Raw genomic sequence first — 27,509 nt, 5'->3', positions numbered from 1 at the left:
TCTTTCTTTTTTTCTTTCTTTCTCTTTCTTTCTTCTTTTTTTTCTTTTCTTTTAAAGATGCATTAGTCTGTTTGTGTTGCTATAAAGGAATATATGAGACTGAGTAATTTATAAAGAAAAGAGGTGTATTTTGGTTCACAGTCCTGCAGGCTGTACAGGAAGGGTGGTGCTGGCATCTGCTTTTGGTGAGGGCTCCGGGGAGCTTACAATCATGGCGGAAGGTGAAGGGGAAGCTGCTGTATCACATGATGAGAGAGGAAGCAAGAGAGAGAAGGGGGAGGTCCCAGTCTCTTAACCAGATCTTGTGTAAACTAAGTAAGAAAGAACTCACTCATCACCAAGGGGATGGTGCTAAGTCATTCATGAGGGACCCATCTCCATCATTCGATACCTCCTACTAGATTCCACTTTCAACATGAGATTTGGAAGGGACAGACATCCAAACCACATCAAAGCTCTTTTTTTTGAGACAGAGTCTCTCTCTGTTGCCCAGGCTGGAGTGTGCAGTGCAGTGGTGCAGTCTCAGCTCACTGCAGCCTGCTGGGTTCAAGCAGTTCTCCTGCCTCAGCCTCCCAAGTAGCTGGGATTACAGGTGCCGGCCACCACACCTGGCTAATTTTTGTATTTTTAGTAGAGATGGGGTTTCGTCATGTTGGCCAGGCTGGTCTTGAACTCCTGACCTCATATGATCCACCGGCCTCAGCTTCCCAAAGTGCTGGGATTACAGGCATAAACCACCATGCCCAGCCTTCAAAGCACTTTTTTAGGATGTTCTTTATCTTTTATATCTCTCTGCCAGTGATTTTCACAGTGTGATATATAGTCAACCCCACATCAGATCACCCGGAATCATTGTCAGTATTGGGTACAACTTGCCCCATCCCAGAATTTCAAGGAGTGTGGCCTGTGAGTCTGTATTTTTACCAGGTAGTTCCTATGTTTGTTAAAGTTGGAGAAGCATTGCTGCTAGTCCAGGAAATAAAGAAGTTGGTCTCCTGCATTCTCCTGACAAGATCAAAGGGCAGTAGAAGTAAGGACTAGAAAATATTTTGAAAATCCTCCAACAGTCAAGGGGAGTTGATAGGATTATTCATAACCCTTTGGTGCCAAGAAATCTGGAACGTCTAAAGCTATGGGCTAATGCATCTTGCATTAGCAATTTGGCATGCAGGAAATTTCCCCACCCACAGTGCCAGGGGCACAAGGAGTCTTGGCATCCCTTAAATAAAACAAAGTTGGGATTTTCAAGTTACCCAGGGCTTCTGATTTCCTACTTTGTGTCTGAAAGAAAACAAAATGATTATATTCTTTTCCCAAGGTTGGTGAATATACCTGATAATTTTTCTTAATGGCATGAATGAAACTGTGGCTTCAGGGGAAGTGTTGAACCAATGGTTCAGGAAAACAGAAATGGGAAAAGCCCGTTCCTTGGTGAGAAGAGATCAGCCTGTTAGGTGTTGATACAGCCTTTCACTTGCTGTAGCATTGCACAGTCCAGTGTTCTTGGAAGGTTCAGACCTCCTTTGGGGTCCAGATGTAGTTTGGATTCTCTTTAAATTGGGGCATTGGTTGGATCTAAATACTTCCTTTTTAACTTTTTGTTTTGAATTACTTTTAGACTTTCGAGCAGTTGTAAAAATAGTTCAGTGTGTTCCCGCCACCCTGCTTCCCCCAGTGATAACATCTTACATAGCCACAGCATATTTTCAAAACCAAGAATTTGAAATATGTGCAGTATTATTACCTACACCACAGACTTGGTCCCTGTTATAGTCTGAATGTTTGTGTCACCCCCAAAATCCATATGTTGAAATCTTTCTCCAATGCATTAGTATTAATAGGTGAGACCTTTATGAGTTGATTAGGTCATGAAGGTGGAGCCCTCGTGAATGGGATTAGTGTCTTACAGAAGCGGTCCTTTGTTCCCCTCTTTCATCGTGTGAGGACACAGCAAGAAGGCCTGAGAACGGCCCGTACCCAACACAGAATCTGTACACACATTGATCTTGGATTCCTCCGCCTCTAGGACTATAGAAAACAGATTTCTGCTATTTACAAGGTATTTTGTTATAGCAGCCAAAATGGACTAAGGCAGCCATGTTTGTGTGGCATGTAGGCAAGATGGCTCAGGAGCAACCTTGGGAAGCATCATGTGATACACATTGGATATGTGCACAACACACATAAAACACTAGTTTGGTTGCCGACTCCATTGGTGTTTTGTTTCATAAGAGCAGCCTCAGTGCTCTGTGGAAGGTGGCACCATCTTCTTTTCCATAAACATTAGCCATGCCATCTACTATGAATGGCAGAGATTTTTCAGTTTAAGTTTCTGAGGACTGCAAACAAGTATCAAAGAGCTAGATGTTTCTTTGCATTACACTAGTTTTACTACTCTGCCTTTTGCCTTACACACTTAATAAATACAATTTTCTACATTTCTATGGTGTTTTAAATTTACAAGACCTTTATATGTATCTTAGTTTATTTATCCCTTGTGATCAGCCCAGAAAATTATGGTCCATACTATAATTTGTATTTTATATGTGAGGAAACTGAGTCTTACAGAAGTTAAAAGACTTGGGCCCCAGCCTCCCATTCTGGTAATTACCTCATTACGATGCCTCTTTTGTTGTTTCTACTCTCCAAATATTTTGTTATTATTTATTTATTAAGCATATCACTTTAATGAATGAAATGATTCTATAAGGTTTACTGTAAAAAAGAGCTGTCCCTTGCACTGCCTTTTCATTCTAGTTCTGGCTATCAAATGTCTAGAAATGTCTTAGTGTATTTTGTGTTGTGATAATAGAATACCACAGACTGCGTAATTTTTTTTTGAGAGAGTTTCGCTCTTGTTGCCCAAGCTGGAGTGCAATGATGTGATCTTAGTTCACTGCAACCTCCGCCTCCCGGGTTCAAGTGATTCTCCCCTGCCTCAGCCTCCCGAGTAGCTGGGATTACAGGCATGCACCATCACACCCGGTTAATTTTGTATTTTTAGTAGTGATGGGATTTCTCCATGTTGGCCAGGCTGGTCTCAACCTCCCGACCTCAGGTGATCCACCCGTCTAAGCCTCCCAAAGTGCTGGGATTACAGGTGTGAGCCGCCGCACCCAGCCTCAACTGCGTAATTTTTTTTTTTTTTTTTTTTTTTTTTGAGACGGAGTCTCGCTCTGTCGCCCAGGCTGGAGTGCAGTGGCCGGATCTCAGCTCACTGCAAGCTCCGCCTCCTGGGTTCATGCCATTCTCCTGCCTCAGCCTCCTGAGTAGCTGAGACTACAGGCGCCCGCCACCTCGCCCGGCTAGTTTTTTTGTAGTTTTAGTAGAGACGGGGTTTCACCGTGTTAGCCAGGATGGTCTCGATCTTCTGACCTCATGATCCGCCCGCCTCGGCCTCCCAAAGTGCTGGGATTACAGGCTTGAGCCACCGCGCCCGGCCAACTGCGTAATTTTTAATGAACAGAAATTTGTTAGCACACAGTTCTGGAGGCCGAAAGTCCAATATCAGATGTCAGCATCTGATGGGGGTCTTCTTGTTGCCACATAACATGGTGGAAGGTGCCACATACTGGAAGGGTCAAAAGACGGTGAGAGAGAACACAAAAAGAAGTGAACCCATTCCCACAGTAATGCAGCGTGAGTCCATTCAGGAGGCTAGAGCCCTCAGGACCTCACAAACTCTTCTTAAAGATCCCACCTCTTAATACTATTACAATCACAATTACATGTTAACATGAGCTTTGGAGGGAAAAACATTCAAATCATAGCAGAAGGAAACTACTCTCAAACTTTCAGCAACAACTGTTGGTCTTCATCTTCCTATCGCTAATAGCACACTTACACTGCTATTTCTTGATTTTTCATTTTTAGGTACCATCTGCTGACTTCCCACATCAGAAGGTAAGGACTTACTTCTTCGCTGCCTCCTTCCATGTCCCCATCTCCTACAAAGATTACTTGACCACCTCCCATACTTCCATTATATATCCCAATTTTGGCTACATCCATATTCACTGATTACTATGACTCTAAATGCTAGCCACTGCTGTGTAGCTGAGCCATACAGTATACGATGATGACTTTTCCTCTACTGCTATCTTTGTATTTTCACTGGGGTTAGTAAATGTCAAGTATTTGCCTTTGCTTAGTTTTCTAAGCAACATATATTAGCATATTTCTAAATTTTCCCATGGTCTAAATCTCCTCTCAATACATCTGATTTTCTCTCAGTCTCTTCACGGAATGTCTTCTTTTAAGATCTTTCACTTATTTTGGTGGAATACTTTCTCTAGTATCTTTCTGGGAAAGGGTACTCAGAGATCAATGTTTTGAGACCTTGAACATCTGGAGATATCTTCATTCCAGTCTCATATCTAGTCAAAATTTGACTGGAAAGAGAAATCTAAATACAAATATCATTTTCCTGTGAATTTTTATATTATTTTATTTTATTTGCATACAATGTAGTCATTAAGAAGTCCAGAACCATTCTAAGACCTGTTCCTTTCTAAGAAATCAGATTTTTTTTTGGGCAAGTTTCTTTGTTTTGTTTTTGTTTTTAGAGATGGTGTCTTCCAACATGGCACATGTATACATATGTAACAAACCTGCACATTGTGTATATGTACCCTAGAACATAAAGTATAATTTAAAAAAAATAATAATAATAAAAGAAAAGAAAAAAAGAATTCTACCTGTAACTGGGGCACAAGACCCTCTTAAGAATAAAACTTTGGATCATAATATGACTGTATTAAAAAAATAGAGATGGTGTCTTGCTCTGTCACCCAGACTAGAGGCATAGCCTCAAACCCCTGGGCTCAAGTGATCCTACCCTCCCAAGTAGCTACAACTACAGGTACACACCATTATGCCTGGGTAAGTTTTAAAATTTTTTTGTAGAAGTGGGGTCTCACTATACTGCCTAGGCTGGACTCAAAATCCTGGCCTCAAGCAATTCTCCCACATTGGCCTCCCAAAATGCTGGGATTACAAGTGTGAGCCACCATGCCTAGCCCTGTTGGGAAGTTTTTAAGATCTTTTAAGTTCTTCATTCTTCACAATGATGTACCCTAAAGTCTTACTATAACTATTCTTGGCACTTTGTGTGCTCTTACCATCTGAAAGCTGCTTTATTTTTTTAATTGAGACAGGCTCTTGCTCTGTCACCCAAACTGGAGTGCAGTGGTGCAATCACGGCTCACTGTGGCAGCAAACTCCTGGGCTCAAGTGATCGTCCCACCTCAGCCTCCCAAGTAGCTGGGACTACAGGTGTGTGCCACCACACCGAGCTAATTTTTAAATTTTTTTTGCAGAGATAAGGTCTCCCTATGTTGCTCAGGCTGGTCTCAAACTCCTGGGCTGATGTGATCCTCTGGCCTCCCAAATTGTTGGAATTATAGGTGTGAGCCACAGTGCTGGGCCTGAAAACTCTTATAGGTCAGTTTCAGGAAACGGTCTCAAATCATTTCTTTGTTGTTTTCTCTCTCCATTATGTTCTGTACTCTCTTCTCTTTCAAAGCCTTGTTATTCATTTGTTGGACTTTATGGTTTGGTTCTCTAATTTTCTTATCTTTTCTCTTTTGTTTTATTTTTCTGTGTCTTTTTTTTTCCTATTCTCTGAGAGATTTCTTAAATTTTATCTTCCATCTGTTCTAGTGAGTGCTATTTTTTCTTTTTCTTTCTGTTTTTTTTTTTTTTTTTTTTTTTTTGAGATGGTTCACTGCACCCTCCGCCTCCCAGGTTCAAGCAATTCTCCTGCCTCAGCCTCCTGAGTAGCTGGGACTACAGGCGCATGCCACCACGCCTGGCTAATTTTTGTATTTTTAATAGACACAGGGTTTCACCGTGTTAGCCAGGATGGTCTCGATCTCCTGACCTCATGATCCGCCCGCCTCGACTTCCTAAAGTGCTGGGATTACAGGCGTGAGCCACCGTGCCTGGCCTGTGAGTGCTATTTTTTAAACGTTCTTAATTGATTCTAAGATGTATGTTTTTCACAGTTTATAACCTCTGTGGTCAGAATGTATTGCATAAATAATGAACCGTGACAATGACCATTGTTCAGGTACCAGTCACATCGTCATTGCCATTGCTTCTGCATACACAAGCTTGCCGTCTCCTCAGTTGAGTTATATGCATGGTTGATGCCACACATGTTGATACTACATATCAGGAAATGCAACTGAAGGCAGTAAAAACGTCAAATCCTTTGGAATAAATGAGAAAACTTTCAAAGCAACAAGGAGTTGGTATGACCAATTTGTGCATTGTACAGGATTATCATTGAAGCATTGACACTTAGTTTGTCAGAAGATTCCTGCAGACCTTGGGCCAACACAGCATGACATTCAGTGATGCGATTCAATGGAGAAAAGTGAAATGATTATTTAAGTTAAATGAAGCCAAATTAAGTGCTAGCTTCAAAATTTGAAAATTGGTATCAATAGCTTAGAAAAAAAATCCCTGACACTAGTTGAACAATTGGCTAAAATATAATGCATCATCAATACTCTTAATGACATGGAGAAAGATATTAAATGGGGAAAAAACAATGTCAATAATTCTGAGCTGGGAACTGGTTTCAGAGAACTCACACTTTAAATGTGAAGATGTTTATGAATTCCTTAGGTAAAGTGTTTTGCTTATTTTTTCTTTTATATAAACAAGTAATGGTGATATTTCATACATTTATCTCTAAGTAACATTAAAAGACTTTTTCAATAGGCAAAACTTGTAAATGTTAAGCAGTGTCATGCATTGGTTAGTGGTTTTCCTTTGTTTTTTTGTTTTGTTTCTTTTCTTTTTTTTTTTTTTTTGAGGCAAGATCTTGCTTTGCTGGTCAGGCTGGAATGCAATGGCATGATCATAGCTCACTACAGGTGTTTACTACTACACAAGGCTAATTTTTATCTTTTAATTTTGTAGAGATGGAGTCTTTCTCTATTAGCCAGGCTGGTCTTGAACTCCCAGGCTCAAGCAATCCTCCTGCCTTGGCCTCTTAAAATGCTGGGATTATAGGAGTGAGCCATCATGCATGGCTTTCTTTTTTTAATGGTACAGAAAATAATGGGATGTCTTATGGTTACAGGCATCTTAAATGTGGGTACTTCAATTTTTTAAGAGTTGGGTTGCTAGGAGCGGTGGCTCACGCCTGTAATACCAGCACTTTGGGAGGCCGAAGCGTGTGGATCACAAGGTCAGCAGTTCGAGACCAGCCTGACCAACATGGTGAAACCCTGTCTCTACTAAAAATACAAAAAATTAGCTGGGCGTGGTGGTAGGTGCCTGTAATCCCAGTTACTTGGGAGGCTGAGGCAGGAGAATCACTTGAAACTAGAAGGCGGAGGTTGCAGTGAGCTGAGATCGTGCCACTGCGCTCTAGCCTGGGCAACAAAAGCAAAAACTCTGTCTAAAACAAAACAAAACAAAAAAGAGTTGGGTTTTTTCCTGAAAAGTTTTTTGGTGACATCTTGTTTTTGTTGCATGGATAAAATATTTGTTCATCTCTGTGAGAATGTTCCTGAATTTTTTAAAGTTTTTACTTTTATGGATAGCCCAGGTTTCCTCTGAGTTGATTTTTCCCCCCAGCTGATGTTTAGAACTACACCTTTCATATACGAAACTCCCCCTCAGATGTCTGATCATCCTTGGCTTCCTGTCGTTGCATAAAATTTAACTACTAAAAAGCTGTTTGAATACTTTGCATATATGGAAGGGAGCTTGGGCTTGCTTGGAGGCTGAGCTTCTTCAGAGAGGACCCTTCCACACCCTCAGTTTCAGGATGTTTAGGTATTTTTCTCTCATGTTGATCGTCTTCCCCAGAAGGAAAAAAAATATTCGATTTCTTGCCTGTGGGTTTACACCTGACAGCAAACATTCAGGAAGCAACTTGCACACACCCCCACCCCCCAACAAGGTGGGTCTCACTCAGCTGAAGCAGCTTGCACACACCCCCACCCCCCAACAAGGTGGGACTCACTCAGCTGAAGGTAAGGGAGGGTCCTAAGGATGTACCTGCCCTGTTCCATTCCCTCCTTTATCTCTCTTCCAGAATGGCACTGACTTGCCATTTCCCTGGCTGCCTTGTGCTTCAGGTGGGAAACTTAGCTGCCTTATGGGGAGCAGAGTCAGCTCACCACTCTTCCTGCTTTCGGCCTTTGCTATTGTCTTCCCTCCTATACTCTTTGTTCTGTGTGTTTACAGCTTTTGTTTGTCCCTTTGCCATAATTTCAGTCATGTTTCTGGAAGGAGAAGCAGTAAATGTGTGTGTTCAGTCCACTGTCCATCAACAGAATCTCCTCATATTCCCTGGCTGATTGGCATATTTTCAAATTAAGTTGCGTAATTTGCTTTAAGGTCAATATTTTTAGATGATTATTTTCTTTTTTTCCTCCACTTTATTCTCTTCAAGGCATAATCATTTTATTTTGTTTAACTTCATTTTTACTGTTATGAGACAGAGTCTCACTCTGCCGCCCAGGCTGGAGTGCAGTGGTGTGATCTCAGCTCACTGCAACATCCACCTCCTGGGTCCAAGCGATTCTCGTGCCTCAGCCTCCTGAGTAGCTGGAATTAGAGGCATGCCCCGCCATGTTCAGCTAATTTTTATATATTTAGTAGAGACAGGGCTTCACCATGTTGGCCAAACTGGTCTCAAACTACTGAGGTCAAGTGATCCGTCTGCCTTGGCCTCCCAAAGTGCTGGGATTACAGGCATGAGCCACTGCACCCAGCCTTAACTTCAGTTTTATTTGGTGAGAGAAAAGAAATTTAATTTTGGAAAATGGAGAAAGGAAGGCATAGGAATCCAACTTTGAGGGTTAGTTCATTTAACACCCACGCAACCCCAGCACGACAGGCACTAGCACCCGTTCCATGGGGAAAGGCCAGGAAGGTTCCACAGTTGGCTACTGGCTGGGCGAGGCCCCTAAATGGCAGACCCGCGAATGCGCTCAAACTCCACCTTGAAGGCTCCTTGTTCTTTGCTGAGAAAAGATGGGAAATACCAGAAGCACGTGGTCAGACGTCTTTGCTATCTTAGACGGGATCCTTTTTTAAGCCATCTTCTAGATCCTTCCTTTCCTTTTACAGCTGTGGCAGAACACATTTCCTCCTTCCCACCTCCCTCAACCTCTGGGCCCTTCCTCGGGATCTGTCAGCCCCCGCCACCCTCACCCCTAACACCCGCCAACTGTAGATCAGCAGTCTCGGCTAAGAGCCTCTGTTGGGAAATCACTGAAGGATTCTGTTTCCCAGCTGACAGCTGGAAAGGCTGATGTGGGTCATTTCCAGTGATAAAGAGAAATGAAAGTCAGCCTGCCCCGGAAGCCTGAAAGGGGCATTGGTTCTGATGATAAAGGTTAAGGTGAGCCCCTGAGGCCTGGAGCAGGAGTGAGAAGAGAGCAGACAGAGGCCGGGCCTGAGGGGCGTGGCCCTACTTTGCTGCTGAAGGACGCAGGGCTCATCCACAACAGGGGTCAGTGAGACAAGGCACGCTTTGTCCGACTCTGGAGTGGGACAAAGGGCTGCTGGTTCATTGGGATAGGGAAGGACTGCCAGCTGACTTGGAATTTCATGTAAACAACTGATCATTCTTCAGTATAGATATGGCCCATGAAAAATACGGGACGTACTTATACTAAAAACGTCTTATTACATATCCAAAATTCAAATTCAGTCACACATCATGTATTTTTATTTGCGAAATCTACCACCCTTAAGTGGGGGGGCAGATAGGAGTAGCCTCCAAAGATAGTTATTACTATAAACCATCTTGAAGGATTTTTTTTGAAACAAAATCTTTGGAGGATGCCAAATGTGACGGCTAATTTTCGGTGTCAAGTTAAAGAACTGATAACGCATTATTCTGGGGTGTGTCAGTGAGGGTGTTTCCGAGGAGACTGGCGTGGCCGTCTGACATGCCTAAGTGGGGAAGATTTGCACCATCCAATTGGCTGGAGTCCTACACAGAACAAAATCAAAGGAATGGCATATTGGACCCTCGGGTCCCAAGGCCTTTTTCCTTGGACTGAGCCATATTACTGGCACTCCAAATTCTCCAGCTTGTAGATGGCCTATCAAGGGACTTGTTAGCCTCCATCACTGGGTGAGCCAACTCCTCTAACATGTCCTCTCTCATCTATTTATCTATCTATCCATCTACCTATCTATCATCTATTAATTTTGTTTCTCTGAGCAACTCTGACTAATACAACAAATACAAGTTTTGAAAACAGGAATAAATCCGCTCAAATTGAAGCAGTTACAAGGGGCCTCTCTCCCATTAGCCTTCTCCCAGACTCTCTTTCCTGCAATGGCTGAGGCTCCACAGCCAAATGTAAAAATGCAGTGAAGAACAGGCAGCAATGGGAGGAAAGCGGGGTGATTCTTGGGTTATTTCTACAGCCCCCTTAGGAAAGTCCTGCCATGCCCCTCAGTGGAAATCCTACAGTGAGAGTTGACCAGCTTTGGAGGAAACAGAGGCCTCCTCTGCAGCAATGCACAGCGTCAGTACCAGGTGGCTGGGTGACATCCCTCGTGAGAACTGGGACTCACGCAGCCAATACAGGTTTTCAGTTGGTTTGGTCCTCGAAGAGGCCAATGTGTAAGGTTTTGCAGGCCTTCTTTGGTGTCTGGAGATCTGACAAATCAGCCACGATTGGGCATGTAAACATGTTCACTGGACAGGAAGCATGGAGAGAAAGAAATATGTACCTTCTGATACTGACATCATTTATGGAGAACAGAATGGTGTGATTTAGTACATGATGAATGTTACTTCTGATACTTACTAATTTAAAAACATTGTTTGTAATATATGACAAAGACTGAAGACTAATTCAAAACTCAAGGGAATAGGAAAAAATAGAACTACATGTGGAATCCTTTAGTATATTATAATAATATGAATTAACCTATCATATCAATGGATCCTATAGCAGCAAGGGAATCCTTGCAGCTCTGGATAGTATATCTTGAATTAAACTGATATCTACTTAATGAGATTTTGCAGTGTAAAGGATATTAGGGACAGCAAATAACATTTTGCCCTGATAGATCCAGGAAAGACAAAAAGAAAGATCATCAATGTAAATGAAAAAAGTGTAATGTATCTGATAAAACAGCACAAAAGATAAAGCTTTTGTTTTCTGTCAAGCAGAATGATGTTCAGCCCAAGTTGAATGCTCTCAACACAGGCAGAGAGAGCATCTAACTGCTTAAAACGAGAGCAGGGATGGCTGTTGGCTTAGATAGATGGCACCCCAGAGTCCTGAAAGAACTTGCAGATGTGATCACAGGACCATCTGAACCGGAGAAACTGGGGGGAATGGAGAGATAGCAAAAGACCGGAGATGGGTAAATGAGTTCCAGATTTTCCACACAACAGGAAAGGTGACTTACGGGTCTGTGTGCCGGTTACATTTAATGTTGAGCTTCAGCAAAACTCAGGAACAGATGATCGAAGGGGCTCTGTGCGCATTTATTAAAGAAAGTAATGACTGCTAGGCACTCTCATGAGGTCCCCGAAACCTGAGCTCGTGCCAGACAACCTTGTTTCCATGCCGTAGCACTCCACTGGACGAGCAGGAAAATACCATAGTCAGAAATGACTTATTTCAGCAAGACACTTAGCAAAAGTCTCACGTGACATCCTTGTGGCCCGAAGAATGTGGACTGGTGGTTGCTTTGCGACCACATTTCAGGGGACCCATGCAGGGTCCTCCTTATGCCCGTGTCACTACACGAAACCTCAGTCACAAAGGTGCAAGGGAAATAAAATGACTGTCACAGAAACAATGGCTAATGAACTTTAAAAAAAACTAATGACTTATTTTTAAAAATTTTTGTTTTTCGATCAACAGAATTAAATTTATTCTCAGTGTTATAACTATGGAAAATGGAAAAAATTGCTACTTCTTACTTTCTTATTCCTTTTTTAGTTGAATATATTTAAGGTATAGAGTATATTTTCAGATACTTACCTTTTCTTTTTTTTTTTTTTCTGTGAGAAACAGAGCCTCACTCTGTTGTCCAGGCTGGAGCGTAACAGTGCAACCATGGCTCACTGCTGCCTCCAACTCCTGGGCTCAAGTGATCCTCTTGCTTTAGCGCCCCTGAGTAGCTGGGACTGCAGACACATGCCACTACATCCAACTAATTTTTTTTTTTTTTTTTGTAGAGACAGTCCTCCTGCCTCAGCCTCCCAAGTAGCTGTGACTGCGGGCACACACCACCATGCTCAGCTAATTTTTAAAATTTTTGTAGAGATGGGGTCTCACTGTATTTCCCAGGCGTGTCTTGAACTCCTGAACTCAAGCAATCCTCTGCCTTTGACTCCCAAAGTGTTGGGATTTCAGGCGTGAGCTACCGTGCCTGGCCAATATACTTATCTTGACATGCATATACATAGTGAGGTGGTCACTATAGTCAAGTAAATTGATATATTGGTATGTTATCTCTATAGCTACTTTTCCTCTGTGTGTGTGTGTGTGTGTGTGTGTGTGCATGATCAGAGCACCTAAAATCTACTGTCTTGTCAAATTACCAGTATAAAATAGAGTATTATTAACTGTAGTCCTCATGTTGTACATTAGATTTCTAAACTTATTTATTCAACAGTTATGCAACTTTGTACTCTTTGACCTATACCTTCCCATTTCGACCCTTCCCCTTCTGGCCCCCTTCACCTCTGGTATCTGCCCTTTTGCTCTCTGGTTCTACACATGCAATTTATTGAATTTAGTTTTTTAGATGTCACTTACAAGTAAGATCATGCAGTATTATCCTTTTTTTCTTTTTTTTTTTTTTTTTGAGACGGAGTCTCACTCTGTCACCCAGGCTGGAGTGTAGTGGCACGATTTCGGCTCACTGCAACCTCCGCCTCCCTGGGTTCAGCGATTCTCCTGCCTCAGCCTCCCAAGTGTCTGGGATTACAGGCACATGTCACCATGCCTGGCTAATTTTTTTGTATTTTTAGTAGAAACAGGGTTTCACCATATTGTCCAGGCTGCTATCATGCAGTATTTTTCTTTCTGTGTCTGGCTTATTTGACTTAGCATAATGTCCCCTAAGCTCATCCATATTGTCACAGATGGCAGGATCTGATTTTTTTTAAGGCTGAGTATGTATTCCTTTGTGTATCTATGCCACAATTTCTTCATCTAGTCATCTGTCGATCGACACTTTGACTGTTTCAATATCTTGGCAATTGTGAATAATGCTGCAATGGACACGGGAGTGCAGATGTTTTTACGAGGTGGTGATTTCATTTCCTTTGGGTGTACACCCAGAAGAGGGATTGTTGGGTTGTATGGTAGTTCTATTTCTACTTGCTTTAGGAAACCCTCATACTGTTTTCCATGGTGGCTGTATGAATCTACATTGCCACCAACAAGAGTTCTCTTTTCTCCACACCTTTACTCTTTCTTTGTAACAAGGATTAATGACTTTTTGGTAAAAGCCATTCTAACAGATGTGAGATAATATCTCATTATGGTTTCTATTTGCATTTCCCTAATGACTAGTGATGTTGAGCACTTTTCATTTCACCTGTTGGCTGTTTTTATATCTTCTTTGGAGAAATCTCTATTCAAGTCTTTTGCCCAGAGTTGTGTGAGTTCTTACATGTTTTGGATATTAACCCCTTATCAGATATGTGGGTCACAAATATTTTTTCCCAATCTGTAGACTGACTTTTCATTTTGTACACTGTTTCCTTTGCTATGCAGAAGCTTTTTAGTTTGATGTAGTCCTGTTTATTTTTGCTTTTATCGCCTGTGCTTTTGGTGTCCTATGAAAAAAAAATATTGCCAAGATCAATGTCAAGGAGATTTTCTCCAAATTTTTTTGTAGGAGTTTTTATGGTTTCAGAGCTTCTGTTTAAGTACTTAATTCACTTTGAGTTGATTTTTATAGATGGTGCTGGATAAGGGTCCAATTTTATTTTGCATGTAGACACCCAGTTTTCTCAGCACCATTTATTGAAGAGACAGTGCTTTCCTCATGGTGTCTTCTTCTGCCTTTGTTGAAAATTTGTTGACTGTGTGTGCTTGAGTTTATTTCTGGGCTCTGTATTACATTCTGTTGATCTATGTATCTGTTTTTTATGCCAGTACTATGCTGTTTGTGATGTCTCCAGGTTTGTTCTTTTTGCTCAGGCTTGCCCAGGCTATCCAGGGTCTTTGATAGTTCTCTATGAATTTTAGGATTTTTTGTCAATTTCTGTAAAAATAAATGTCATTGGAATTTTGATAGAGACTGCATTAGATCTGTAGATCACTTTGGGGAGTATGGCCATTTTAACAATATCAAATCTTCCAATTCATGAACATGAGATATTTTTCAGTTTATTGTGTCGTCAATTTCTTTCATCAATGTTTTATAGTTTTCTGTGTACAGATCCTCCACTTCTTCGGTTAAACTTATTCCTAATTACCAATGACTTTTTAAAGTAAGATATTAACACTTAAATATTCCTTTGTGGATGTATTCATTTGTTAGGGTGGCCGTAACAAAATACCACCAGTTCAGTGGCTTGAACAACAAACGTTTATTTTCTCATAGTTCTGGAGGCTGGAAGTCTAAGATCAAGGTGTCAGCAGGGTTGATTCCTCCTGAGGGCTCTCTCCTCAGCTTACAGATGACTGTCTTCTCCCTTTGTCTTTGCATGGACTTCCCTCCATGTTTGTCTGTGTCCTAATCTCCTCTTCTTATAAGGACATTAGTCATATTGGATTAGAGCCCACTTTAATAACTGCATTTTAACTTAATTGCAGGTTTAAAGACCCTGTCTCCAAATACAGTCACATTCTGAAGTATTGGGGGTTAAGACTTCAACATATGAATTCTGGGGGGAACACAATTCAGCCCATGACATCACTTAATACCAGCACCTGTGCCAGCCCAAGGTGTCAATTTCTTTTTATTTTTTATTATCATTATTATTTTTTGAGATGAAGTCTCGCTCTGTTGCCCAGGCTGGAATGCAGTGGTGCAATCTTGGCTCACTGTAACCTCTGCCTCCCGGGTTCAAATGATTCTTCTGCCTCAGTCTCCTGAGAAGCTGGGATTATAGGCATGCACCACCACACCTGGCTAATTTTTGTATTTTTAGTAGAGACAGCATTTCACTATCTTGGTCAGGCTTGTCTCAAACTCCTGACCTCATGATCTGCTTGCCTTGGCCTCCCAAGTGCTGGGATTACAGGTGTGAGCCACCATGCCAGGCCCCAAGGTGTCAATTTCTTTGTTAGCTGCTTGCTGATACTCACATACAATACAATAATAAAAATGGGCGCCATATTACTGAACATTTCCTATGCGCCAGGCACTGTTCTATGTGCTTTACCCATATGAACTTATTAATCCCCATTATAACCCTATGAGGTAAAAATTATTATTAACCCATTTTATAGATAAGGAAATTGAGACTCAGGATTGAGTGAGCAATGAGGTAGAATTTGGACGTAGACAGTCTGAATCTAGAACTCATTTTAATAGTGATCTCATTTGTAGGAATTCAAATCAATAGAAAAGTAAAATTGTAAGGCTTAACAAATGTGTAGAAGTTTAAGAAGACTTTCAGAGAATTGCTTGAATGAGACCCAAAATCAGAAAGGAAAGAGGATCTAGAAGAGTTAGACTTGTTAACTGAGGAAGAAAAAAAAATTGATGAAGACATCAAAGGACCACAAAAGTGAGTTATTTGAGTATAAAAGCCATAATGAAGACCTTCGGGACATTAGTAAAGTCTTCTAATATTTTTACAAAAATGACACTCTATGATCTGAAAGTCAAAAGTAAAATGAAGACTGTCATATCTTACCATTGTAGTTTGGTCAGAAAAATTCTTCCCCGACCCCAAAACAAGAGAACTTTATTCATTCTTTTTTTCATTCTTAGGATTGATGCATGATTATAATCACAGTCGAAATTTTGCTAACTTTGGGGCCAAATAAATTCATTTGCAAAATTGTTTTGTTTTTTTTTATGGTTAACTCCAATCAAACATTATTTCCAAAAATTTACTAGATATATTTCTGTTTTCAATGGATTTTTTGGTGACCTTTTTTTTAGTGCTAATTACACTCAGCTAACGATCCTCTGTGTTACTTCAGCTGATTGTACCAAATATATATATTTTTTAATTTGTAAAGGAAAGAGGTTTATCAGCTCATGGTTCTGCAGGCTGTACAGGCTTCTGCTTCTGGGGAGGTCCCAGGAAACTTACAGTCATTGTGGAAAGCGAAGGGGAAGCAGGCACATCTTCACATGGATGGGAGGAGAGGGAGAGAGAGGGAGGAGGTACCACACACTTTTTAGCAAGCAGATCTGGTGAGAGCTCTATCATGAGGCAGCATTAGGGGGAGGATGCCAAACCATTAGAAATCACTCCCATGATCCCATCACTTCCCACCAGGCCCCACTTCCAACACTGAGAATTACAATTCAGCAGGAGATTTGGGTGGGGACACAGCCAAACCATATCATTCCACCCCTGGCCTCTCCCAAATCTCATGTCCTTCTCACATTTCAAAACACAATCATGCGTTGCCACAACAACGTGAGGGCAAATTAGTCTCTACATGTGTACTGTCCAATATGACCACCACCAACCACATGGGGCTACTGGGCACTTGAAATTGGCTGCTCTGCTGACATGATTATTCCACAATGTGTGCGTGTCTTGAAACATGACATTGTATCCTGTAAATATATAGTTATCATTTGTCCATTAAAAACACAAGAAGACTTTTTTTAAAAAAGAAATGCTGCTGGTCCAAATTGGGATGTGCTATAAGTATAGAATACACACAGGATTTCAAAGTCTCAGTATGACAAAAAGAATGCAAAATATTTCTCAGTTTTTATACTGATTACATATTGAAATGATACTATCATTGAAATAATACCCAAATATACGGGTTTAAATAAAATGTTATTAAGATAATTTCATCTGTTCCTTTTTACTTTTTAAAATGCAGCTGCCTGGGCGCAGCGGCTCATGCTTATAATCCCAGCACTTTGGGAGGCCGAGGCAGGCGTATCACTTGAGGTCAGGAGTTTGTGACCAGCCTGGTCAACATGGTGAAACCCCGTCTGTGTTAATAATACAAAAATTAGCCAGGCTGGTGGCAGGTGCCTGTAATCCCAGCTACTTGGGAGGCTGAGGCAGGAGAATCGCTTGACCTGGGAGGTGGAGGTTGCAGTGAGCAGAGATCGCACCAATGTACTCCAGCCTGGGCCACAGACTGAGACTTCATCTCAATACAATACAATACAATACAATACAATACAATACAATACAATACAATACAATACAATACAATAAAAATGCAACTACCATAAAACTTCACATTATACGTGTGCCGCACATTATATCTCCATTAAGCAGTGCTGCTCTAGAATAACCTATACAGTCTTCTGAAAGACTCCAGGCTTGGCAAGTGGGACAGAGATGGGAAATTTAGCAAGAGAACAAAGAAAGAGGAACAAAATAGTTTCAAAAGGGAAGGGAGGGAGAGAAGGAGAGAGGAAAGAAGAAGGAAGAAAGGAGAAAGGTGGGAGGGAGGGAGGGAGGGGAGGCACCAAGGATGATTAAGTCATGGATGAGTTCTAGACCACAAGATTGTCTTCCCCAAAGGAGTGGGAGGAAGAATGTGAAGAGATCCAGGGATGCAGAAAAGGTGTTGAAAGATGGCTTCATTGAATGAACCAAAAGGAAAACTGCATTTTTGATTTTCCAGGCCTGGACATAAAGGTCTGAACCCTGGGGACTGCACATAGAAAATCCAGAACCAGGGCGCCAGCACTCTGGGGCGCTTCTGGGAGCTGTCTCAGTACCTCTATGTACCTGTCGGTGTCTACCACCCTGACTCCCCTCAAACTCAGGCAGTGGCCGCAGAAGACTCTGGCAGCAGGCAGAGCAGGGAGCCCTGTACAGTAGTCCTGGTGCCTTGTCACAGCTCCCAAAGTGCCTTTACTGGAAGGCTAGGACTATTGCAGTTGCTGCACAGTCCCTGGGGACTGTCAAACATAAGCCTGGCCCCACAAGAAAACTGGGCCACACATGAACAATGCAAAGAACACTCTTCCGTCTCCCAGAGCTCCGGAGGGAAGAATGCGTTCACTTTTGCTTTTAAATGATTTTTTAAAAAAAAATCCCAAACCAGATGTTAAGCACAGGTAGAGCTGAAAAAGAAAATGAAAGATTTGGCCATCATCTGGTGAATTTAAGCTGGATAGAGAGCGACCCTAGATCTGCTGTGGGAACTAATTGATCTTGGTGAGTTATTCACATTGATCCAAAAAGAAAACAGAGAAAAAAGGGCTCCGCCTTCATTTTGAGTGTTGATATACAGGGAGAGGAATCCAAAGGTCTCTTTGTTCCTGAATAATATTTTCACCAACCATCACTCCCACTTGTTGAGCGCAAATGGAGCAAAACATATTGTTAAATACTTTGTGTCATTAGAGGAAAGGGATGCTTTCACTGCCCCTGGTTTTTTTTTTTTTAATTATAAAGGCAGTGTCTTGCTCTGTCACCCAGGCTGAAGTGCAATGGCATGATCATAGCTCACTGCAACCTGGAACTCCTGGGCCCAAGTGATCCTCCCACCTTAGTCTCCCAAGCAGCTGGAACCACAGCCATGTGCTGCCACGCTTGGCTAATTTAAACATTTTGCAAAAGGTGAGGTCTTGCTATATTGCCCAGGCTGCTCTCAAACTCCCGGGCTCAGGCGATTCTCTTGCCTTGGCCTCCCGAAGTATTGGAGTTACAGTCATGAGCCACCACACCCAGCCCAAACATTTTTATAATAATAAGTTTTATTATCATTACTTTAAGGGCAATCCAGCTTTTCTAACTCGAAGTCTTTCTGTTGTAATTTAATAACTTTAAAAAGTGTTATTAAATATACTTTTCAAAGATTTGAACTTTTTGAGAAAAGTTTTCAATTTAGATCCACTGGAGTTTGTATTGTACATTTCAGTGCATTTGTGTGGCCGTATTTAAATAGCCATTATGTTTTCTTTTACTCCTAGTATTAGATAGTCAGGAGTTGCAGGCTTTCTACCAATGTCAGACACCTGCTAATGGGTTTTGTTGACATTTAGAGTGAAATAATTAAGGTATAAAACATAAATGTGGGTAACTGAGGAATTACTACTTGCTCAATGAGCTGACAGCGGGTAGAGCGTGAAGCCTGGGGAATTCATGGTTACTGCCAGGCAGTAAGCAAGTAACCACAGTGACTGTGTGGATGTTTTCCACCTGGGAAATGGCCCAAAGAGCAGTAATTCCAGAATCCTCTCAACCTGTTCAGACAGTTGGGGTGGAAGGTTTATGACGCTATCTGACTCCTATCTCACTTGGAGTGTGAATATGCTTGTGTCATGACTCACAGGGTTAATTTCCTTTTGAAAAGAGGCTTGTGGGCATGGGCCAGAGGCAATCGCCTTTGAACAACTGCTCCTTTGGCACGTTTTGCTAATGAAGAAGAATGAATGCTGCTATTATTTAATAAGGATTTTCTTTTTTTGACTTAAGGTTCAGTCCTTTCCATTTTATGGTTTTGTTTTTTGTTTTTCTTTTTTCTGAGACAGAGTCTCACTCCCTTCGCCCAAGCTGGAGTGCGGTAGTGCCATCTCGGCTCACTGCAACCTCTGCATCCTTGGCTCAAGTGGTCCTCCCACCTCAGCTTCCGGAGTAGCTAGGACAACAGGCACCAACATGCAGGGCTGATTTTTAAATTTTTGGCAGAGACAGGGTTTTACCATGTTGCGCTGGCTTGTCTCCAACTCCTGGGTTCAAGTGGTCCACCCCTTCTGCCTCCCAAAGTGCTGGGACTCCAGGTGCGTGCCACCATGCCTCGCCACATTTTGTGGTTGTTATTTGGCAGTAAAGCTGGAGCCACTTTGTCCCCTAGCTGAAACTAGCTAAGTGGTGATACTCTCTTCTCTGAGTTGGGAAATTCCTGCAGCCTACAAAAGGCTACTGAGGAATTGTCAAGTCAAAGAGTTCTAGAATGCCTAGAGACCCTCAGTCCAGCTGGTCTTCAGTCCAGCTTGTTTCTCACGTGAGGAATCTGATCCTCAGAAAATAATCAGATACCCGGAGCTCACTAGTGGCAGAGCCTGCAACACCCACTCCTCTCCAGCTCTCTCTTCAGGGACAGAGAGGTATCATTCTTATTTTTAATGAAAACAGGTGCATATGTTGTAGAGAGAATTGTTAAAATATCTAATTGTATTAATTACATATGCACTTTTAAATATTAAGCAATAGTTTGGTTTCAACTCGCAAGCCACACAAAAATACAGAAATCCTCTACCTCAGGCCCTCTTCCCTGGTTCCTCCGTCGTTAGCAATACGTGAGCCATTCCCAGGATTTGAGCTGAAGTGTGGGGGAGGAAGGAAGCTGTGTGGCAGCCAGTGGAGCTGATTATAGGGTTAGACGTCGCAGAACTAGAACCCGTTTCTCTTCATTCCCAGCCCAGTCATCTTTTACACATTTTTTTCTTTCTTCCTTCCTTTCTTCTTTTTAGAAATGGGGTCTTGGCCGGTCACAGTGGCTCACGCCGATAATCCTAGCAGTTGGGAGGCCGAGGAGGGTGGATCACCTGAGGTGAGGAGTTGGAGACCAGCCTGGCCAACATGGTGAAACCCCGTCTCTACTAAAATACAAAAAATTAGCGGGGCGTGGTGGTGCTCGCCTGTTAGCCTCAGCTACTCAGGAGGCTGAGGCAGGAGAATGGCTCGAACCCAGGAGGCGGAGCTTGCAGTGAGCCAAGATGGCACCACTGCACTCTAGCCTGGCTGACAGAGCAAGACTCCGTCTCAAAAAAAAATTAGCCGGGTGTGGTGACAGGTGCCTATAATTCCAGCTACTCAGAGGGCTGAGGCAGGAGAATTGCTTGAACTGGGGCAGGGGCGGGGAGGTTGCAGTGAGCCAAGATCGCGCCACTGCCCTCTAGCCTGGGCAACAGAGTGAGAGTCCTTCTCAAAAAAAAAAAAAGAAAGAAAGAAACAGAGTCTTGCTCTGTTTGTTAACCATGCTGGAGTACAGCGGCACACTCATGGCTCACTGCAGTCCCGAGCTCCTGGGCTCAAGCGATCCTCCCGCCTCAGCCTCCTGAGTAGCTTGGACTATAGGCATGTACCACCACACCCAGCTGGCTTTAAAATTTTTTTTTGTAGAATCATGGTTTTGCTATGTTGCCCAGGCTGGTCTCAAACTCCTGGGCTCAAGTGGTCCTCCTATCTTGGCCTCACAAACTGCTGGGACTACATGTGCACACCATCACATCTTGCCTTCAACAACTTTTAATTGTTCCTTTTACTAGGGAAGTAATAAAATCCCCCTCACACTACTGGGAGGTTGGTTTGATTTCTTTTTTTTTCTTTTTCTTTTTGAGATGGCGTCTTGGTCTGTTGCACAGACTGGAGTTCAATATGATTTTGGCTCACTGCAACCTCCACCTCCCAGGTTCAAGTCATTCTCCTGCCTCAGCCTCCCGAGTACCAGAGACTACAGGCATGCGCCATCACGCGCGGCTACTTTTTGATTTTTAGTAGAGACCGGATTTCACCATGTTGGCCAGGCTGGTCTTGAACTCCTGACCTCCAGTGATCCGCCTGCTTTGGCCTCGCAAAGTGTTGGGATTACAGGTGTGAGCCACTGCGCCTGGCTGGTTGGTTTGATTTCTATCAGACATATTTTAATTCCCTACATTATTTAACGTATAAGTGTAGAATTTCATGTTCTTTTTAGTGAAAGAAGTTCAGGTCTTCAGGGTACAATGAGATAGGAAGGCTTAGTCATCTAGGGAAACTATACCATGTACTTATTATTATCTTTTTAGTGTTGGGATTAGGGTTGCCAGATAAAATACAGGATGCCCCACTGACTTTGAATTGCTAAACAACAGGGACATACTTACATGCAAACATTATTCATTGTTTATCTGAAATTCAAATTCCGCTTGGTGTCAGGCATTTCTTTTTGCCAACTCCAGCAGCCCCAGCTAGGAGGTGCGGCGTGAGCTCCTCTCCCTAGAAGTCCTCTTGCCTGTTGTCAGCTGAGCAATTTGCCAGGCTTGCTTTGGGAGCTGGCTTGAAGTTATTTGGATTTGATGACTTTCTTTCTCTTTTGTGGAGGAATCCACTTACCAAGATGACAGGAGCAAGTGGTTATCAGAGCCTGCTTTCTAGAAATTCAGTTAAATAAGCAGCCCCCATCTCTTTTTCTGCAATTTCAGTCTTGGGGAAGGGATTGGTAGTTAAAGTCATTCCACCTCTTTATTTAATAATTCTGTTTTGCATACCCTTTACTGGATGATCATTCCTTAGAGAGGTTTGCAGTCAAAAGCCCTGTTCTTTATCGTATTAAACATCACAGAGTCCCATGTTTTCCTTAAGGAATATGTGAACAGGAGAGAAGGGTCCTGTTGAAGAAGCCAGGACTCAGAGCATTTCCGCAGACTGAGTCTGGATCCTTTCCTTCAGCCTCCAGGAATACTGCCGTCTCCACACCCAGGGTGGTAATCCAGGCAAGGGCTCCAGTGTGTGGCCACCCTGCCACCTACTACCTGTGTGTCCAAATGCAGTGACTCAGCTTCTCTGTGCCTCTCTTTCCTCTGTCATTTCCACATGTATAAAATGAGGATAATGTTGCTACTCTAAGGATTTCATCAATTAATAAACAGCACTCAGTAAATCTGTTAACCAATCAGTAGATCACGCCTTACATGCTGGGCACGTTCCCTCTTCTCTCTAGACCGCAGTGACCCCAACTGTGAAGTGGCTATAGCTAATCCACTTGGTCTCTAGGATTTGTAAAGGAACATGTTAATAACCCTCAAGTGACTGCAGAGAATGGGGCCATTCTTTTCGGGAAAAATATAGATTGTTTATCATCAGGGATGAATACTTAAAAGAAAATCTGGGAATTTTTTTGTAAGTCACGAAGAAGGGTATGGGAGGGGTTGCACACTTTTGAATGGGAATGCTTCTCTGGGAACTGTAGGGAAATGGATGACACAGAAGTACTAGGGGTTTTGGAGCTGTTCTGAGTGAACACACAGGTCCAGTGTGGCTACTTGGGGGCAGGGCCCCTGGAATTTATACTGTTTTGCCTGCAAAGCTGATTACCCAGCTGTCTCTCCTTTTCTCACCTCCATGATATTATCACCAAGCAACTGACAACAATTAAATCTGAGAACTCAACAGCCACGCACTAAGATAAAAGACCACTGCGCTGTTGTGTTTCAATAGGTATTTAGAGAGAAGTGGGAAACTTTAGGATTAATGAAATGTAGATAATGTCAAGAAATGGCCAAAACACTGAAGCACTAAATTAGGAAAAGAGCCTTATGCAAATATTTGATACCAATGTCTGCTTTATTTTTTTACATTTTTTAGTTTAATTTTTGTTTTTCGATGCAGGCTAGAGTGGGCTCACTGCAGCCTCTACCTCCCAGGCTCAAGCTATCCTCCTACCTCAGCCTCCCCGGTAGCTAATTTTTCTGTGTTTTGTAGAGGTGGGGTCTCACTATGTTGCCCAGGTTGGTCTCAACTCCTGGACTCAAGTGATCCTCCTACCGTGGCCTCCTGAAGCACTGAGATTACAGTCATGAACCACCGTGCCTGGCCAATACCTGCTTTAAACAACAGGAAGAGTCACTTATCAGACCCTTAGAATGGGGTGGGTGTCCAGCTGGAGTAAAGTCTGAGGAAGGATGGTTTTGAAAAGCTCCAGGGGTTAAGAGTGACTAACTTAATGTATTTGAAGTCCCATACTTTCATTACATTTTAGTGGAGACAAATTGGAAGCTGGTCCAATAAACTCACTCTATATTCTTTGCAGTGTGCTGCATGTTTATATAAACTGTGTGGTCAGCTGTCCATCATGCTCATTCCTTGGTATGCATTCATTCCTGATTACCTCCTTTTGTTGCTTTATTGGTTCTGATTTGAAGTACCCTCCAGATATTGGATCTAGGTAACTCTTGGGATCAGATGGGTTTCTCCAGCCATGAGAGTCAAGAGGATAGTTTCAGGAGTGGCAAGTGCACATAGCCCCTCTTGCATTGCACAAAGTTAGCCAAATTTATGTCTTTTCCATGTGCACCATATGACGTGTAAGTTGGAAGGATGAGTAGACTTGGAAATAGAGCTGCAGCGTATTGGAACCCGCTTATAAGCATGTCGGACATCACAGAGGTTGGAGCCCTGCAGAAGAGAATTGTCATATTCAAATGTTATTGTGAAACCACAGGAAGACAGCTGACTAGGCTGACTAGGCAAGAAGCCTAGTTCTTCTATTACTGAGCACGTGACCTTGTTGGATTATTTTAAGTCTTCAGAATCACAGTTGTAACACCACCCATCCTAACTTCCTAAAGAACAAGTGAGCCTGCACACATGTGGGGACCATAAAACCCTATCCAGACTCAATGCATGATTGAATAAGCACATGCTTATGTGAGCATATTGTTTAGGTTTAGTTTGCCCTGGAGGTTGTATTTATGATATAGTCTCCAAGGGCAAGAAACCATGTTCCACTATGTGCTATTCATGTGTGCTAACTATGAATTCTCTGAAAATGATTCCGTTATTACTACCAAAGGACAAGTGCTATAAGAGAGTTTTATAAAAAACAAACTTGAAGTCTGCCATCTCTATAAAACATTCTTATTTGGGTAAGCAGAGAGGCAAATGATTTCACTATCAAGTCTAAAATTAGTGACAGCATCCAAAAAGATCTTTGGTGTCTTTCCAAACTGTTCCAAGCATTAGACTCTCCCGAAGGGAGTGTTCCATTAAATCATCACAGAGCTGGCCTATTCTCTGTACAGTCTGGGGTCTGTTCTTTGTAGAATTACGACCTCGTCAGGGCATCCAGAGGTGAACAGTTTCTCAGATTCTGACTCACATTAATCAAATTCACAAGAGAGTGGTATATAAAATAGAATATTGATTGATTAATTACTGTAGACTATCAATTAATTGATAGAAATATTGACAAGGCGGATACTCATGTTTGCTGATGAATATATTCATTCCCTGAAGGCAAATCCACGAGGAAATCTTGTTAAAGTACTAAGGCTTCCTGCAGAGCGTGAAATCAGAATGAATTTCCGATTCAGCTGGAACCTCCATTTCCAGCTCAGGTGATCCCATCACACTGACTAGTGGGGCCTCCCTCCCGCCCTGTGAGGTTGCTAAATGAGTTGACTAGGTCAGGGTCAGAATTGTTAAGATAAAGAAATAGAAGATTAAAATAACAGAAAGCATTGTGCCTAGCAAGAGTAAGATTTGTTTCATGAAACTTGTTTTAATTTAGATAGACAGATAGATGATTGATTGATTGATAGATAGATAGATACATAGATAGATAGATAGATAGATAGACTGATGGAAGTATTGGGTCCTATGTGAAAAAAATAATGTGTTTCTTACCGTGACTGCTTTCCAAAAAAATATGTGAACATCACTGCTTTAGAGATGCTAACATCTTTTATTTTTAAGTAAATATTTATTAGGTGCTTATTCTGTAATCTTGTGGAGATAACAGTGTAGGGGAGAGATTATGAGAGAGATGAAAGACAGGCAATAAACAAAGGCACCCTTTGGGTGCCCTACCTCCTTCTCTAGTCTGATGCCTCCAGTGGTACATTTGCTCTTCCTACTGATAGAGCTTGGGATGGACTCATCCGTTCTCCTGTCCTACGATTATGCTTGGCCTTTGAACTGGCCTGTGCCCTGGCAGGTGGTCTCTTAGGATGGATTGGTGCACAGAAGGGGCTGCTTTCAGCCACCACCTGCCTAGTTTTCCTTTTCCTCTTCTTCTTTTTTTTTTTTTTTTGAGATGGAGTCTCTCTCTGTAGCCCAGGCTAGAGTACAGTGGTGCAATCTTGGCTCACTGCAGCCTCCACCTCCCAGGTTCAAGTGATTCTCCTGCCTCAGTCTCCCGAGTAACTGGGATTACAGGCACACACCACCACACCTGGCTAATTTTGTATTTTTAGTAGAGGTGGGGTTTCGCCATGTTGGTCAGGCTGGTCTCGAACCCCTGACCTCAGCCTCCCAAAGGGCTGGAATTACAGGTGTGAGCCACTGCACCCAGCCTCTTTTCCCTCTTTTAACAATCTTCATTGTTTATATCACTCACCCACCTTCTTGAAATAGCTCTTTTTTTTTTTTTTAACTCTGTCTAAAGATAATCAGGCAAAATATCGCATAAATGTACAGTTCAAGGGCCTGAATGAAGAAAACTACAGTATGCAAGAAGCTGGAAGAAATCCTGAAAATTGTATTTTCAACTTTCTTACTTTTAGATGAAGAAACTGAGATTCAAGAAGGCTGTGACTTGCTCAAGGTCAAAGTCATCCAGTAACAGATCTGACACTAAACCCTGGACCTTCAGACCCCATGTCCAGTACTCTGTCATTCTGCCACACAGCCTATCGAAAAGAAATCTGTTCAACCTGTGGAAGCAGATTACGAATAAATAAATAAATAAATAAAAGAAATCTGACTTTAGAGAACACCAAGAATGCTTCCTTCTCAGGTTACTGAAGATGCATCATTATCCTGTGTTGTCATTCTATATCAATAACAGGCATGGAAAAAACTGATTGAGATATTTTCATGATGAAAGATTGAAGGAGCACCACTGAGATAAAAAAAAAAATTAAGGCAGCCTTGTATTTATAGTCTTAATAAATATCCAACCTAGGAACTGATTTTATTTATTAACTTTTTCATTCACTCAACCAACCAACACTTACTGAGCCCTACTATGAACCAGGCAGTTTCTGAGTGCCAGTGGTTTATCAGTGTTTATTAGACAACCAGTCTCTGCCCTCAGGAAGTTTTATTATCATGATGGGGGGAGTTGGGTGGGTATAGTAGACACAAAGATGCTCCACTCAGATCCCCCTTTAAGGAAGAACTTGTTGCCCAGCTGTGGGGCGTGGTCAGCAGCAGACTCCAGCTACCAGTTCCTTCAGGGTCAGCCTCAGTTGCAGGCTGCTATTTTGCCCTAGGTCATGCCCTTCCCAAGGCAACCCTCACCCAGTGGTTATACAAAGCAAGAGTATAGAGGCCTGGTCATTTCTACCCAATACGGACAACTCTGACAGGCAACATTTGCTCTACGACTCCCTGCCAAATTGGCCAGTGTTTTGTCAAGCCTGTATCTCCATTCAACTTCACCCTCTGCTCCATTCTGCTTCTGCCATATCTTCCTTTCACAGGTGCTGAGCCTTAATAAATATCCTGCACCCCAGTATCTGCTTTCAGAGAACCCAACTTGCAACAAGGTGTGTGTGTATGTGTGTATGACTATTTTATATAAGGTGGTAAATGAAGACATCTTTAAAATAAAATGAGATTTGAGCATCTGAGCAGAGACCTGAAAAATGTCAGGAAGTAAGTCTTACAGATCTGAGGACAGAACATTCCAGGCAGAGGGGCGAGTGAGTGCAAAGGCCCTGAGGCA

At 42.3% G+C, this 27,509-nt stretch overlaps 2 long non-coding RNA genes across 2 annotated transcripts in view; both read left to right on the top strand.

Moving 5' to 3' along the window:
- The window catches only part of LOC140709008 (uncharacterized), a 43,107-nt gene extending 37,168 nt beyond the window's left edge, over positions 1-5,939 (top strand). Inside the window, exons 2-3 of the long non-coding RNA XR_012089329.1 lie at positions 3,874-3,903; positions 5,836-5,939. This is a non-coding gene — a long non-coding RNA (uncharacterized lncRNA). The remainder of the gene's footprint in view (positions 1-3,873; positions 3,904-5,835) is intronic.
- Positions 5,940-20,112: 14,173 nt separating this feature from the next.
- LOC119618415 (uncharacterized) lies at positions 20,113-22,718 on the top strand. The gene is made up of 3 exons (XR_005234721.1): positions 20,113-20,184; positions 22,163-22,280; positions 22,424-22,718. It is a non-coding gene; the product is annotated as an uncharacterized lncRNA (long non-coding RNA).
- The last annotated feature ends 4,791 nt before the right edge of the window (positions 22,719-27,509 follow it).

Source organism: Chlorocebus sabaeus, chromosome 18 (assembly GCF_047675955.1).
Source record: "Chlorocebus sabaeus isolate Y175 chromosome 18, mChlSab1.0.hap1, whole genome shotgun sequence".
NCBI classification, from domain to species: domain Eukaryota; kingdom Metazoa; phylum Chordata; class Mammalia; order Primates; family Cercopithecidae; genus Chlorocebus; species Chlorocebus sabaeus.
This window is presented reverse-complemented; position numbering and strand designations above follow the sequence as displayed.